Here is a 15,220-nt window from a genome sequence, read left to right as displayed (position 1 = left end):
TATGCCAATGCTTGTTTTGCATTTGATACCTAATGGAAGGGTTTGTCCCTTTATAGGCTTCTCGATAAGCATAATGGTTGATTTGCTTTCTACAAACTCATGATAAGAGACATAGAAAACTGACAAATAGTCCAAAACTTCGACGGTAGACTTCATCATGCAGCAGCCATTTTATGCTGTATCGGTTTTGTTTGGGATTTCTTGTATCTGTAGTTATCCCCGACTGACCCTGATTAAACTCAAGTAACATGCAGCAAGCTGGTCCTTTGCAACTAACTCGCCTTGTGCCTTCTTCGAATTTTTTTAAGGCTAATATCACAATTTTAGGTCAACAAAGCTATTTGAGGCGCAAACAGATTCACTAAGGGAACAGTCTTAGCCAAATGCGTTCCTGGGACGGCGGTACAGTTAACACACGTAATTGTAATGCGCAAGCGCACTGTGTGCAAGGGGGGGGAGGGGGGCGCAGGTAACGGTGAAAGGGGACGAGAGAAAGACAGAGGCGGAGCAAATGTATATGGAAGCAGATTAGAAGAAATGGGACTGTAAAACACGAAGGGGGAAGTAGCGAAGAGTCGAAGCGGAAAGAAAAAGTGGCCACACGGAGAAAGTAAGAGGCACTGACAGAGTGAGGCGAAAACAGCAAGAAAGTGAGCAGGTTGGGCTAGAGTACGGAGAAAAGGAAATAGGCAAGACAGGTGAAGATCGGAGAAAGAGACCTTTAAGCAAGCCAGACGCAGAATACCGGCTGCGGTCTGCGGAGGGCATGACCGCTCTATTGAGATTAGGTGGGCGGTACAGGGAGGAGGAGCTTTCAGTGGAGACGGTGAGCGTGAGATTGGACATAGCAGCATTAGGAAGAAGAGGGCGGAGTTCTACGCGAGCGGCGAGCCATCCGGAGGGGCCGTACTTTGAGTGAGGATTGCTGGCAGGCTGAGGCGGGCCGGACGGCGTCCGTCTGAAAAAAAGCACCTACCTTCTGCTGCTGCGTCCCGTTATGCGTGTGTACCTACGATCTCACGGTAAGGAAAAATGGTCGTATCTTTGTAACAGTATCATCATCGCTGCTGTTGTTAAATCTTTAACGTGTGAAAATTGCGGCGTCAGACACTAGCTGCTGTTCGTGCCTCGTTTCAGAACTGTGGAGGAAATTCTGTGAAAAGGACGGTGTGCTCGAGATGTCCGAAGAGTCATTATACGATTTGCATCGCCCACCTACCGTTCCCCAGGGAACCTGAGGAGAGTTAAAAAAAAAAAAAAAACGTAGATGCAATGTCTGTCTTAAATGGGAAGGAGATACAATCAGCGCTCGAGTTTCGGCTGTCTGTTTCCAGTAAATACAGTTCATGTAATTGATCAACACCCTTTGCTCCAGGCGCGAGTTAATACGTCTTCAGATCGATTCTAATTTTCGAGGCTCCGTGTTCTCCACCTTTTTATAGCTATGGTAATTCCCTTTTAAAGCCTCTCATTCAAGTTCCTTTGCCAACATTAGGGAGGCGCCTACTGACGTACTTTTTGGTTTTACAGGTGTTGAGAAGGGATTTAAGTTTGTGAGACAAATGTAGCGCGTATCAGCTATATGTTGAATTGTTGAGGAAAACATCTAAATGTGCAGGGAAAAACCTCGAAGCATTCACTCTCAGTTACATGCACAATATAAACGTTACTTTCATAACTATCTTTTCATAAACGTATGTTTTGTGTATGGAAACAGCTTGGTGTTTAATACACCATTTACATTGAACTGTAAATACAACCTCGCCACTTATGTTGACAGATTTGTAAAACGCAGCAATAGGATTGTGTCACGATAGAATAGTCAACCTAGAGAGAGGCGCCAGCTGTGTAAGAAGGTTAGTGCAAGTTACAACAGATCCACAGAACGAGATCTTGTAAGGTCATTTGATGTTTAATATCCCTGGCAGACAAGGGTGGCAGGACAGGTATATGCTTGACGTCTGCTGTTTACCTACAGTTGATGAGGCGACACGTCTCTCTCTCACACACCTACGCCCAATCTTAAAATCTTTTGCTGTTTATAATCTGTATTCCTGTACATCTGTACCGAAGAGATTCTTGATCCCACGGTCCCACCCATTGAGTAAAGGGGTACGAGCTTACATTAGTTTTAAAGTGTATGTTATGTATTTATTTAATGCAGTTTTATATAGCGCCACCTTTACTCAGAGTTGTCAGATCACTTTACAAAAGAACCAGGGGGCATATTATCGAGGTCCGGCGTTACAATTATCGCCACTTTAACTGCTGCTAAAGCGGCGATAATGGACTTGATAATATGCCGCAGAGAATTCCGTTTGAAGCCCATATTGTCACCAAAACATGAACTTTTATTGGAATTCTCAATGACATTTTATCAAGCCCATTATCGCTGCTTGATAATTTTAACTCCGTTTCTTGATAATATGCCCCCATATATGCAAATAGTGTTGGACCAGCATATATGTAACTTGTTAGCGTGTTTAGTATATCTTGTGTACATTATGTAACTTACTTGGGGGCATATTATCAAGGTCCGGCGTTAAAATTATCGACGGTTTAGCGGCAGAAAACTGCAGCTAAAGCGGCGATAATGGGCTTGATAAAATGCCGCAGAGAATTCCAATAGAAGCCCATGTTGACACCAGAGCATGGGCTTCTATGGGAATTCTCAAGGGCATATTATCAAGCCCATTATCGCCGCTTTAGCGGCAGTTTTCTGCCGCCGGACCGTGATAATATGCCCCCAAGTAAGTTACATAATGTACACAAGATACCCTTAACACGCTAACAAGTTACATATATGCAGGTCCAACAGTATTTGCATATATGGGGGCATATTATCAAGAAACTGAGTTAAAATTATCGCCGCTTTAGCGGCAGAAAACTGCAGCTAAAGCGGCGATAATGGGCTTGATAATGCCATTGAGAATTCCAATAGAAGTTCATGTTTTGGTGACAATATGGGCTTCAATCGGAATTCTCAAGTGCATATTATCAAGCCCATTATCGCCGCTTTGGCGGCAGTTTTCTGCCGCTAAAGCGGCGATAATTTTAACTCCATGCTTGATAATATGCCCCTTAGATTGTAAAAAATAACAAGCATTGGCATATCCAATAGGTCTCCCCTATGGGATCTTATAAGTATTTAGCCATGCAGCACATTACTCTGGGTGCTACATCCTCTACTGTTCTTTAACGTGGACGCTTTGGCACTAATAGGTACATTATAGCACTACATTGAAAATTATTCTGAACTCGCATATCTGTAAGTGCTTTCATATGAGATAATGAAGAAAAAAAGATTTTTAGTTAAATAATTTGCTTGATAACACAATTTAAGTGAGGAATGCTCAATGTGTCCAGGTTTTCGGGTTTAACTTTGTACAAATCAGCTAATAAATGGGTATCAATGTGTCTAAACTGCTGAATCCTGACTCTAAAAGTGAGTGCAGTTGGCTCTGATTTGGGATTCTTCAAACAGTCTGAACTCTTGCTCACTGAAAATATAGCTTTACACACCAGGCTATGGGAGCGCCGGGATGGTAAGTTCACCAGATGCCGAGGGTACCCCAGTTTCACTGGCTGCTGGGGGTGCTCAGAGTGTGACGTTGCTCCAGAGTGCTCGCCTGCTTCAAGGGGCAAGGATTCTAGTATATGTAGTTCCTTCAGATTGGTCTGGTGATAGGGGAGAAGAGGCGTAATATTTGCGGGTACATAGAGGGGGTGCAAACAGAGGGGCATACTGAGAGGTCAGGGGAACAGAGACCGACCGAAGAATAGATCTACAAAGGGCATAAAGCGCAATGAAGAAGGTGGTACGGAAATCAAGACGGGAAGACGGACAAGAGCAAACCATGCGACAGAGACAGTGGTGCATCTTCTATACTTTAACTGCATAATGCATACACCGGGACAGGTCTCATGGAAATGTTGCTTTTTTTTTCTTTTTAGAGAGTTTTATATAGCGCAAACTTGACCCAAAGGTATCGGCTACATGAGGCACATTTATTTTTATTAGGCACGGGGAGCTTAGGTGATTTGCCCAGAATTACAGGATGTTGCACGTCTTTGCAGAGATGTGTTAATTCCTGCTGTTTGTAATTTAGCGCGTGGTTATAATGATCAACATTTTGTAAACACAGCTTGTTCTGTGAGGCAGAGGCTGCTACAGAGCAGTCTGGATTAGTTTTTTTTTTTTTTTTTTTTAAAAAAGAAACCTTTATTTGACTTCAAAGAGTTACAGACATGGGCCTACAACCCCTTGGGCCGGCCGCTAATTAGTATGAGACGTGTCATTTCATCGTTATACAGATTTGTCAATCAAAGGATCCCGTCAGTCCATCAGCACTCCCAGTGAAGGCAGAAGCAGTAGTTGAGTGACAATATTAAATACGGTTTCATCTTTCAATTTAAAACTGATAAACATTACACACAAACAAGGCAATAGGCATTGTGAATATCAGGACGCGCTCCCCGGGGTAGGAAATCAATGACCTGCGGCAGAGAAGGGAGGGGGGCATGGGAACAGAGGAAAATCAAACTGTAACCTACTCATAACCTAACAGATGAGGAATATTCAGCTAGGGGGACAAAGGAACATCCAACAGTCTGGATTAGTTGATCGCACCAAGGCACACATAGGAATGAACAGATGAGCTCGCGGGTTGACACACACCACCGGCACAAGCTAGATTCTCAAAGAGATGAACACGCACACAGATGAAGACAGGTAATCAGTGTGAAGGTGCGACTCACGGAAACAGGCACACAATAAACAGACAATTCTCTAGACGTGAAAAGGAAACAGAGGCACATGAAGACACTCCTAACACATGGGCAAACAGCTATGTGTAAGTGACAGAGAAATACCGCAAACGGACCCAGCGACACACAGATATACTTTAAGCACACAGCAGACAATCCAAGTAAAAGCCAGTGCGCACTGAGAGACAATTTTAAACAGACACAGTGACTCACAGTGATACACGCAGACACCAAGACTGTAGAAGCTTGGCTGCTGATGAGATGGCTTACGGGAGCTCTTTAATTAATGTCGCTGTCACTTGGGTTCGCACTGCCTCTGATGCACACACACCTCTTGTCACACTCGAGGTGCAGCTCTACCAAGAGTGGAATGAGATTGCTTACGGGAGATCTTTATTTAAAGTCACTGTCACTTGGGTTCGCACTGCCTCTGATGCACACACACCTCTTGTCACACTCGAGGCGCAGCTCTACCAAGAGTGGAGGGCGTGGAGAACGTAGTGTAATACAGCTGTAGCAGCGCCACATCAGCATGTACATGTGTGCTGAGAACCCGAAAGCTGCATTTCTGCTTGGAGGGTGGGAGGAGGGCTCCTAACGTGAAGCGGAAAGAGGGAAAGCCAAAATTAAAAAGAAGCAGCGACAGAAGGGAAATGCTGCGTTTGTACTATTTGTACTTGCAACAACTATAAAAAAAATGTACATACGCTCCCTGATGCCCCTTAGCAAAGTCTGTGCTGTAGGAGATTAGAGCCCACATCCGTCAGTAAACATCCCAGCGGGCGACTGAGCACTGTGAAAGTGATCCAAGGCTGAGTGGGTGCCCGGGCCTCTCCCTGCCTAACTTGATGCACTCAGAAAGTGAGGGAAACTATGCATTTGTGCTCGAAAGGTGGGAGGGCGAAAGCAACAAATAATACAAGGGACTGCGTTTGTGCTTGGAGGGTGGGAGAAGGACTCCTAACGTAAAGAGGGAAAGACAAAATTAAAAAGAAGCAGCGGTGGAAGGGAAATGCTGCATTTGTACTATTTTCACTTGCTACAATAAACAAAAAGGCGTGGCCGTGAAAGCGACCACGCTGTAACATGAGCCACGATAAGGAGGAACGCAGCTGGCACAATGCGCCCCGCTGCTCGCTCTCCGCTCCCCAGACCCAAAGGCTGTGGGAGGGAACCTTTAGAGAAAAGGCGGGACATGCACCCGCCTATGGCCAGTTGCGTGCTTTCATTTTTGAAAGCCACACGCAAAGGCCAATAGAATGTGTGGAAGTTGAAAAACCACACAGACCTGTTTTGAGAGAGTCTGGAGTGATTCCAAGAGGCCTCCCACAGACAGCGCATGAACGCTGTGCTAGGCTCGACCTAAAAAGGTGTCAGTGTTAGGTTAAAAGCAGAAGTAAAATACATATTTACAAGTTGACTTCATGAGAGTGTTAGATGAAAGTAAGGGTCAAGAAATGGGTTCAATTATTCCAGGAAGTGCCTTTGGAGGGGCAGAGATTTAAGATCCGTTTTGAAGGTCCGGAAAGTGGAGGTGGTTTGGAGGGATGGAGGAAGTGAGTGTTAGATTCTGGTTGCATTACCAGAGGAAGATTGAGCAATAAATCTTTCCCTTTTGAAGGTAGGAGGTTCGAGCAGTAAGTGTTCCGCATTGCGTGAAAGTCTAGAGCTGCCAGAGATTTTGAGTTTATTAGCCAGATAGTGCGGGTTGGAGGTGAGCAAGATTTTGTGGGTGATACAGGCAGTCTTGTAAACTGACCTTGCTTCGATAGGAAGCCAGCGAAGAGACAACAGTAATGGTGTGTTATGATCATTTCTTTTATCCCCATATACGAAGCGAGCTGCTGTGTGGAGGTTGGATTTTAGAGGCGATAGGTGAGATTTGGTGAGGCCAGCAAGGAGAGAGTTGCAGTAGTCCAATCTGGAAATGACCAAGGATTGGACCAAGGTATTTAGGTCTTGCTCAGGAAAGAAGCGACGAACCCCCCATAGAAGGCGCAGTTGGGAGCGTGCATTCTTGGTGATCGTATTGATATGGGACTGTAAATTGAGCCTTTTGTCTAGGATGACACCTAGAGATTTGGCACTGTCAACAATGGTAGATTGTTGTTGAGAATGTTCAGATTGTTTATCCATGATTGGATAGGAGGAGGAGATAGTGAGGTCGAGAGGAGAAGGAATTCTGTTTTGGAAGGATTCAGAATTAGCCGATGAGTTGACAGCTAGTGGTGGACGGAGTTGAGTGGTGTTGAGGATTATGTCATGAGTGGAAGCTACCTTTAGGTAGATTTGGGTATCATCCGCATATAGGTGATAATGAATACCAGATTTTTTTAGGTGATTACCCAGCGGTTCAAGGTAAAGGTTGAACAGTTTGGGTGCAAAGATCGAGCCTTGAGGGACGCCTTGTCTGACAGCCGTTGAAGCGGAGAGACCATTAGCTATTTTGATCATCTGGGATCTGCCTGAGAGTAATGATTCGAAACATTTGAGCACTGTGCCTTCAAAACCCATTCTTAACTTTAAGTGCGTATTCCTCTAAGGCTTGACTTTTAAGATTGGTTCGGGAAGAGCCCAATTGATCACCTGCTGTGTTAAGAGCATGTGACTGGGAGGTGTTCTTCTGAACCCTTACTTACCATAAACTAAATAACAACGGAAAGCGAAAGTTGAATCCGAGGTTTCCCAGTGTGCATGCTGCATTGACATGGTACTACCATCGAAGACCCTACAGCTAAAGCCCAGGTCAGTTTTATAGCTGAACACTTTAATGTCAATTATTGTCGCTTCTGATTGGCGCATAATTGTTTTTACCCGAACATCTAATTAACCAGCTAGTTCCACGCCTTCTGCAACAATATTTGGCTTGCTCCTTTTTTACGGATTATTTTAACAGTAATACTAATGCATGTTTTTAGAAACTACGCTATATGCGTCAGTTGTCATCTTACACATAGCTCACATTTTGATGCTTTTGCTTTGGAACTGTGCTGGAATTGGAAATTTTTTACCGGGGGAACCCATAAATTGGCGCTCAAGATGTGGCAGAGGAAAGGGAGTGGAGTCATTGGGTGCGGAACTTGATAAGAAGTGTCCAACAACCAACTTGTACATTTATTAAAAAAAAAAATCTGCTACAAAGAAGTTGGCAACATATGACCTATGTGACGTAAATCTGCTTTACGTTACTTAATTATCACCAAGAGGCTGCATTTTAAAATAACTTGTAGGGTAAAGACACCTGCTGCACAGATCATTGTGTGCTCAGCAATTTTAAGGTAATTATAATGGTGGTAAAATAAGTCCAGAAGTTAACATAGTACTGGGTGAGTTCTGTTTTTTGTCCAGTCACATTTTTGACTCCTAAAGTAGCATTGAGAGTTAATGTGCCTGCTGCAAAGAACATTATGATGCATGCATATCACATATTTATATTTTATTTACATAGGTAAGTGGGCTATTGCTTTTGACACAGATAATTTGATTACTTCCAGTTTTCAAGTTGAAAGCCTTCTAATATGGCACAGTGAGCTATTTGTCGGCATCTTGGAGCCGAATGCAAACTGTAAGTCATGGGTTTAGATCCTTATTAGTTTTCGAGATCTCACCTAGGCAGCGCGCATGTGCTGCTCTAGGAGATGACCTTTTTGAATCGGTGAGCTCTTTTCAAGCACTCGTGCTTGTGCCGGCATCCACCTTGCGGGAGCGAGCAGCGGCCGCAGGGGCCATATGTTTCCAATTGGCGCATCTGCTCACTCCCGCAAGGTGCTGACCGATTACAAAAGGTCACTCGTGCTTCTGTTAGCATGCCTACGAGCGATGACCTGTTTACTTCCAGCTAAATCACACAGCAACCACAAATACGACTTCCGACCTGTTCTTGGCGCACAGAGAAGTAATTAGAGGTGTCCGTTCTGTGGACGTCGCACTGCGTAGGACAGAGTACGGGTGATTTGTTCTCGTTGTGCTCTAGGTCTCCACTTTAAAAATAAACTGACATTAAGGTGCAGCCAAAACCCGCGGGAACTTGCTTTACGAAGCAAGTTATTTGTGTGCTACCTGCAACGTTGCGTTCAATTGTGGCTTCCATGGAGATTGCTCCCTTAAGTCAAACACCACTTAGAGAAGCAAGTGTTTGATTTTTAAGTCTCTGAATTGAGGAAGCATGTAACACATTTTTCAAAAACTTGATTTTCGCAATAATGATACATTGCAGTGGTATTGGAGCAATGAAAGCCATCTTGACACTTCAAACTCCCAAATGAAGTTGCCACTCATGTCTACTTACAGATCTAGGCCACAATGCTTTAGTTTCTTAGGAATTAACTAGAACTGCTGTCCTACAAGTATCTATTGCCCTGTTGACTATTTTGGAATTGCAATGATGCCAAGCCCAGGGTCTTTACAACTAAAGGATCTCCAAACTATCTACAATGGGTACAGGTGGAGATAGCACAGCAGCAAAGTGTTCAAGCAACCAGATCACTTAAAACCCAGATTTTCCAATAGAAAAGATGTACATTTCTAATCGAAGACGAACTAAGCAAGTAAAAAAAATCTAAGTATGCTTGGATCAGCAGCAGCATACACCTATAAAATTAAGCAATTTACTTTTGCAAACCTATACACAAGACAGAGAATTTTAACATTAGTCCTCGTCGGTTAAACATACATACACTGGTGAGCTCCCAGAAACCTTAAATATCAGGCATATTGAACATCTCCTTTAACAAAAAGTGTTTGTCACAAGTGTCCTAGGGTCAGCCAAATGTTAACACCTGTGCTGGAGTTTAGACCTGGTTAGCACAGTTATAACAAGCATTGGCATAGCCAATAGGTCTCGCCTTTGGGACCTTATAAGTGTTTACCCATACAACAGTTGATGTTGTTGCACCAAGGATATTGTGCTGCATAACTAAATACTTATAAGGTCCCAAAGGCGAGACCTGTTGGCTATGCCAATGCTTGTTCTCAATCTGTGTTTGGGATTGGGTTCCTTTAGGAAGTAAAAAAGTAATGTAAATACAAACAACCACATTCACTAAGTTACGTTTTCTAGCCTGCCTTTTTGTTTCTCCCCACCATTCACTCTTAACCAATGTCTACAAGTATGGCTGATATGTGATACATGCACCTTCTAACCCTCATTGGCTTGTGTAACATTCCTGTACATTTATTTGTACAGTTGTATGATTTATTGTGCCTGTGTGTGTGATGTAAATAAAACTCTTCAACGCCCTACACTCTGATGAGTAGCACTATAAAAAGGATTAAACACAACTAATAAGTGCCATTTAATTCAGTATTTGTATAACTAATCGTAGACAGATACATCTTGCATTCTTTGAATGCAAGCACGCCTCTCGCATAGGGTGTTGAACAAAGTTTAAAAACTCTCCTCCAGTAGTTGCTCTTGAGTACTTCTGAAGTGGTCACAAGTTGTGTGCCTTTGTTTCCTTCCATTGCTTTTGAGTTGAAGAGTTAGGCTTCAGGTCGCTGCAAGCCAAGATGATACTTGAACTACAGGAGGGCTGATGGCCCTTTAAAATATGCTTTTGGTTTGCTCCCAGCTGGATTTAAAATAAGAAAGCCCTCTCACTGCCTGCTCGTTGCTTGACTGAACTGAATGCAGACAACGTGCAGGTGCTACTGAATTATGTCCTGATGTTGGAATATGACACCAGCACAAATACAGCTGGTTTATCTGGGGAAATAGCTGCCAGAATCGGGATACTGCTGGTTCCCCCTTCTTTCCAGCATTGATTTCGAATCTCTCTCGCTCTATATAATTGTTTTCCACCCCTACTATTCTCAATCTTGCAGTGGTACTGCAGCATTTGTTTTGTAGGCCATATTCAGGGGCGTAGCTTTGGGGGGATGGGAAGGGGTCATCTCCCGTTCCACTGCCCCTTAAGCCCCTATCTTGCGCCCTACTTTTTGAATTGGTATTTTAACATTATATGACTGCGTGATTGTTGGAAAACCTGAAGCTCATCCCCCCCCCCCCCCCTCACCACAGTCTTACTGACCAAGCTACAACCTGGCCATAATGCCAACAGTCTCTCACCTTTGTTGTGCTTTAAGTATGTTACCAAAGTTTCTTGACAGTTATTTTGTTATCCTTACACGAATGGTAAATAGTCTTCAAATTATGACTGTAACCCGTGATACCCAGGCTTCATTCTAGGTGCTTTAATTTATACGGTCCCGCTCCCCAAGTATGTTTTGCACGATTTATATTAAATTCACTCTTTTGTATATAATTTTCTGGAGGTAGAGATTTTGGCTCTTTCTCTTTTCTCTTGTCTCAAGATGACCACATTTTTTCTGCCGTCGTGCACTGTATGACGCGATATGTAGCGCGAAGTGCAGTGTAAAATATTGGTATGGTTCACCATCATGTTTCTGGGTGTAAAGGGAAGGTAATTCCATTCATGAACCCGCTCAATAATACCTCTGTGCCAACCCCTACACAACTAAAACCACTACCATGAATACATAGTCTTGTGGCGGAAGATGACAGGCCGCTGATTATTACTCAATGGTCAGCCTCCGATCCAAGGTGGAAAATCCACGTCACTTTCACAAACGTAGAGATGGGTGAGCAAACAAATTATCTTGGGTTGAATCTTCGAGCCAGTGCTCGAGCCGAGCCCTGAAAATGTTTGCTAAATCGTACAACAAACAATACTTAAAATGTTTTGAAATTGCACTTTTATAGCGCTTACTATAAAGTGTCCGCAAATTCAAAAAAGTGTATTTGTTTAACGTGGAAGCTTTGACATTGCTAGGTCTCGTTATAACACTGAACTGAAAATTACATATTCAAAGTGATATTTTTTTACCCATGAACCATTACTGAACTAAGAGGAAAGATAATTGTCATGAAAACCCTCCACATGGCTCAGATTATTATAGAACAGCATTATAGTCTACTAAATCAAACACAAAGATTTAGTATAAGCGGTATTTTGAACTCGCATCTTGAAAGTGCTTTTATAAGCGATAATAAAGAAAAAGTTATGGTGAAATAGAATATTTGCCTAAGATCATACAATTGAAGTGCTATTTATCTAGTTTTGCTGGCTTTATTTTGTACAAATTAGCCAGTAAATGGTTATCTAATAGTCTTTCTTTATATTAAGGCTTCGTTGTACCTCTTTATGCCTTTTTCTCCTGCAGTGTTTATGTAGCACAAACTCAATCCAAAGGTATTGGACCACTTTACACGAGCACCAGTTACATTGCACAAGGTCACCATTCAGTGTTTGTAGGGATGAGGGAGAATAAGTGATTTGCCCAGAATCGCAGGATGTTGAGCCGATGCTGAAACTTGAACCTGGTTCCTGAGTTCCAAAGTTGACTGCTCTGGCTGTAACTCCATATCCATGGTACCGGGAGGAAGGCGAGCTGAAGCCACATGAAAGCTTGGCTAGTTTTGGGACTAAAATTCCAACAGGATCTTGAGCTGAGCCAGAGCCAAGCTTCAGATTTGAGCCAGACTCGTGCTTTCAGTGGCTTGTCCATCTCTACACAAACTCAGGTTACACACTGGACTTGGAAATTCTAAGGGGTTTGAGCATTGCAGATCCTAGGCTTCCCTGCTGCCATTTGTCTGACCTCTTAAGGCCACCTAAGCTGTGTCCAGACAGCAAGTGCAAAGGTCTGCTTTCTGGCTACTCTGTGACTCCTCGGTTGCCCACCGGGTGTCCCTGCTGTGCCGTTGGGTATCACAATCTTCACCCTTCCTTATGCTTCTAGGCGACCTGTGAGTGGTCTTATTATCAATTATTGCTTTCCTCTGCTGCTGAATCCTTTCAGCGTCTGCTCTAATGCAGCTTGGTGACTGCGACACCCACCAGCATTGCTCCTTGAGTATGGGTTGGTCAGCTTCTTTCTGCACAGTGCCAAAAGACCCCCAATCTTGGGCCTCTGTGCTACTAGAGTCACCCAGCCCTCAGCCTCTATTTGTCAGTTTAAGGGGCACAGACTTATCATAGCTGTTAGGTTTCTTGGTGCTGCATGGCCCACCCCACCCTGCCTTTCTACCGATTTCCACGCCTAGGTGGCAGGGAAGTGATGGTGGTTTGCGGGCCATCTTTGGTGGTCTGAAATCCTTTGAGGGCTTTTGCCTATGCCGTCTTGTGGGTTAGGCTCGACTTCCCAGTCCTGACTGGGCCATCAAGACGTGCTCTCCTAGTCGAGAAATGCTTGTTTGGAATATGTTAAAGGCAAGATACAACACAGCTAAGACACCTCCTTTTACTCATGGCTAATGCATATACTGCGAAGATCTGAGTGTATCTACGTGTCGTACATTTTAAATCCTGCAAGCTGCCCTTATTTTTATGATCTTTCTGATGTTGATAACACAAATACAGTTGAGATTAGTGGTAATAATGCCATCTGTTAATGCAAAATGTAACAAACAGTCAGAATAGGCGAAAGGCTCCATTTCAGAACCAACATGCTACACAACACATATTTTAATATCCATGCTTTTTATAGCCATTCCAATATGCTAATTTGGGGCACATGGAACAGTCGGAGGGTGCTGGGGTTGCATGAATCGGTGGCACGTCTGCTGCAATGGCCTAACATACTTTTTTAGTGGACAGGAATTGGAAAGGATTGCAGCTTGCAACGTTTTCACTGGCCTTGTCCTGTGCATGAAAACACTGAATTGGCAGAAGGGGAAAAAAGATCATTAAAGGAGTGGTTTGCTGTACTTAATATAGTTATCTATCGCAGTACACAACCTTTTTTACACAAAGCAACACATTGTTCATAAGATCACACATCAGACAGCTGAGCTATGATAAATGTGTTTGGGTTCAAGAATACCTAGTCCAGCCACAAACGGCTCTTTTTTAAGTCTCTCCTAGCGTTGCAGCGCGCATACGCTGTTCGCTTGGCGAGGGATATTGTTAGAGAGGAGATTTCAGAAGGGGGCTCAAAGCCCCGCCCATCATTTTCATTGGGACGCGACAACGTTTATGCTAAATGCTGGCTTCTCATTGAAAAGGATGCTTTTTAGCCACTGCCCTTTCTCCTTTTCATCCGGGCCATCCGGACCGGATCGTCTGCCTTGCGGCTGTCGCGAAGCAATTTCTTATCTTTAGGGGGGCCATCGTTTCTAATTAGCATGGCCTTAGCGCGGCCGCGTTAGTTTATATGAGCTTTCACTTTTGTTCGCGAGGCGCGTGCAGGGGCAATCTGTTTTTTTTCTTCAGTGTTCCTAATGGCTGAAGGCGTGTGTTCGTCTGGAGCTCCCAGAATCTTTGACTACTCTGGTATTTCCTCCCCCCTTTCCTTCTGTCTTTCTCTCCTCGATCTCTTCTTCTTCCTCACACCTTCCCCACGCCTTACATTCTAAACTGTAAAATGCAGGTTATGCACAGATTTTTGCAGCAAATGCTCGACCTACTCATATATATGTGTTTATTTGATACTGATATCGACACCGTTAACTATTCGATATAGTCAAGATAATCCTTGTTTCGGCTTCTCTTCGGTAGAGTTTCTGATAGTGGTAGTTTTTACTGGAGAGCAGCTGCGCACTTGGAACAGAGCTACAGCTGTCGTCTTCAGACCCAAGGGTGTGTTCAAGGAGGGAGTCGCCCCCTCCCTGGCAGCGTTGGCATGGGTTAAGAGCAGTGCAAGCACAGAACGCTACCAAGCCTGGCCATCGGAGTTCACCAGGCATTTGCGACCTGTGCTTCAGCGAAAATCCCAGCGTGAGGTATCTGCAGAACACGCACCGTGTGATCCCAGTAGTTCGGTCTGCACTGCTTCTTTTCGAGTTAGTAGCAGTGTTCCCTGAAAGCTGCGCGTGCGCACCTCTGTGCTGCAAAGCGCGCAGTGTCCGGTGTGAAGCGCGCACATCCTGGGTGAGCATTCGCGCCGCAAGCTTTTAAATCGCGAGCGGCGCAAAAAACGGTAATTTGCTGATTGCGGGAAGCCTATGCCCGCAGGGGCTCCTGCACTTGCCACATTTCTTTATTAATGGAGCGCTGTTGAGGGCTCTTTTTGGGCCTTTGTGAAAATATTTGTTAATTGCAACACAGTCATGCGCTGCAATTAACAAACATTTTCACAATGACCCACAATCAGCCCCCAGCCGCGCATCTATTAAGAGAAGAAATGCAACCAGTTCAAAAGCACGATGTGTGCTTTACACGTCGTGCTTTTGGACTTGATGCATGTCTTGTCTTAATGAAACATGACTGCGGGCTGATTGTAGGCCATTGTGAAGGTCTCTTGCCCAGACGAGACAAGGAAGGTGTCCGCTTCTGCACTGACGCTGGCAGCTGCGCCACCGCTTTCTTACTCTTATTCCCTCTCTGTCTGTCTAGCTCCTCACTTACTGAAAACCGTGACTCAAGAAATGGTTCTCACCCTCTTTCTTCCTGTCGTTCATTTGTTCCCCTGTGAAATGGATGCAAAAAAGAAA

General features: G+C 44.1%; 1 protein-coding gene across 1 annotated transcript in view; it reads left to right on the top strand.

The window, feature by feature from the left end:
- Window positions 1-884: 884 nt before the first annotated feature.
- Window positions 885-15,220, top strand: part of ATP10D (ATPase phospholipid transporting 10D (putative)) — a 755,240-nt gene continuing 740,904 nt past the window's right edge. The window contains exon 1 of the mRNA XM_085642148.1: window positions 885-1,022. The gene's annotated coding sequence lies outside the window, so the exon portion shown is untranslated. The remainder of the gene's footprint in view (window positions 1,023-15,220) is intronic.

Source organism: Triturus cristatus, chromosome 2_2, assembly GCF_964204655.1.
Source record: "Triturus cristatus chromosome 2_2, aTriCri1.1, whole genome shotgun sequence".
NCBI lineage: Eukaryota > Metazoa > Chordata > Amphibia > Caudata > Salamandridae > Triturus > Triturus cristatus.
The sequence above is the reverse complement of the archived record's forward strand: the minus strand, read 5'-3'. Positions and strand labels throughout refer to the sequence as shown.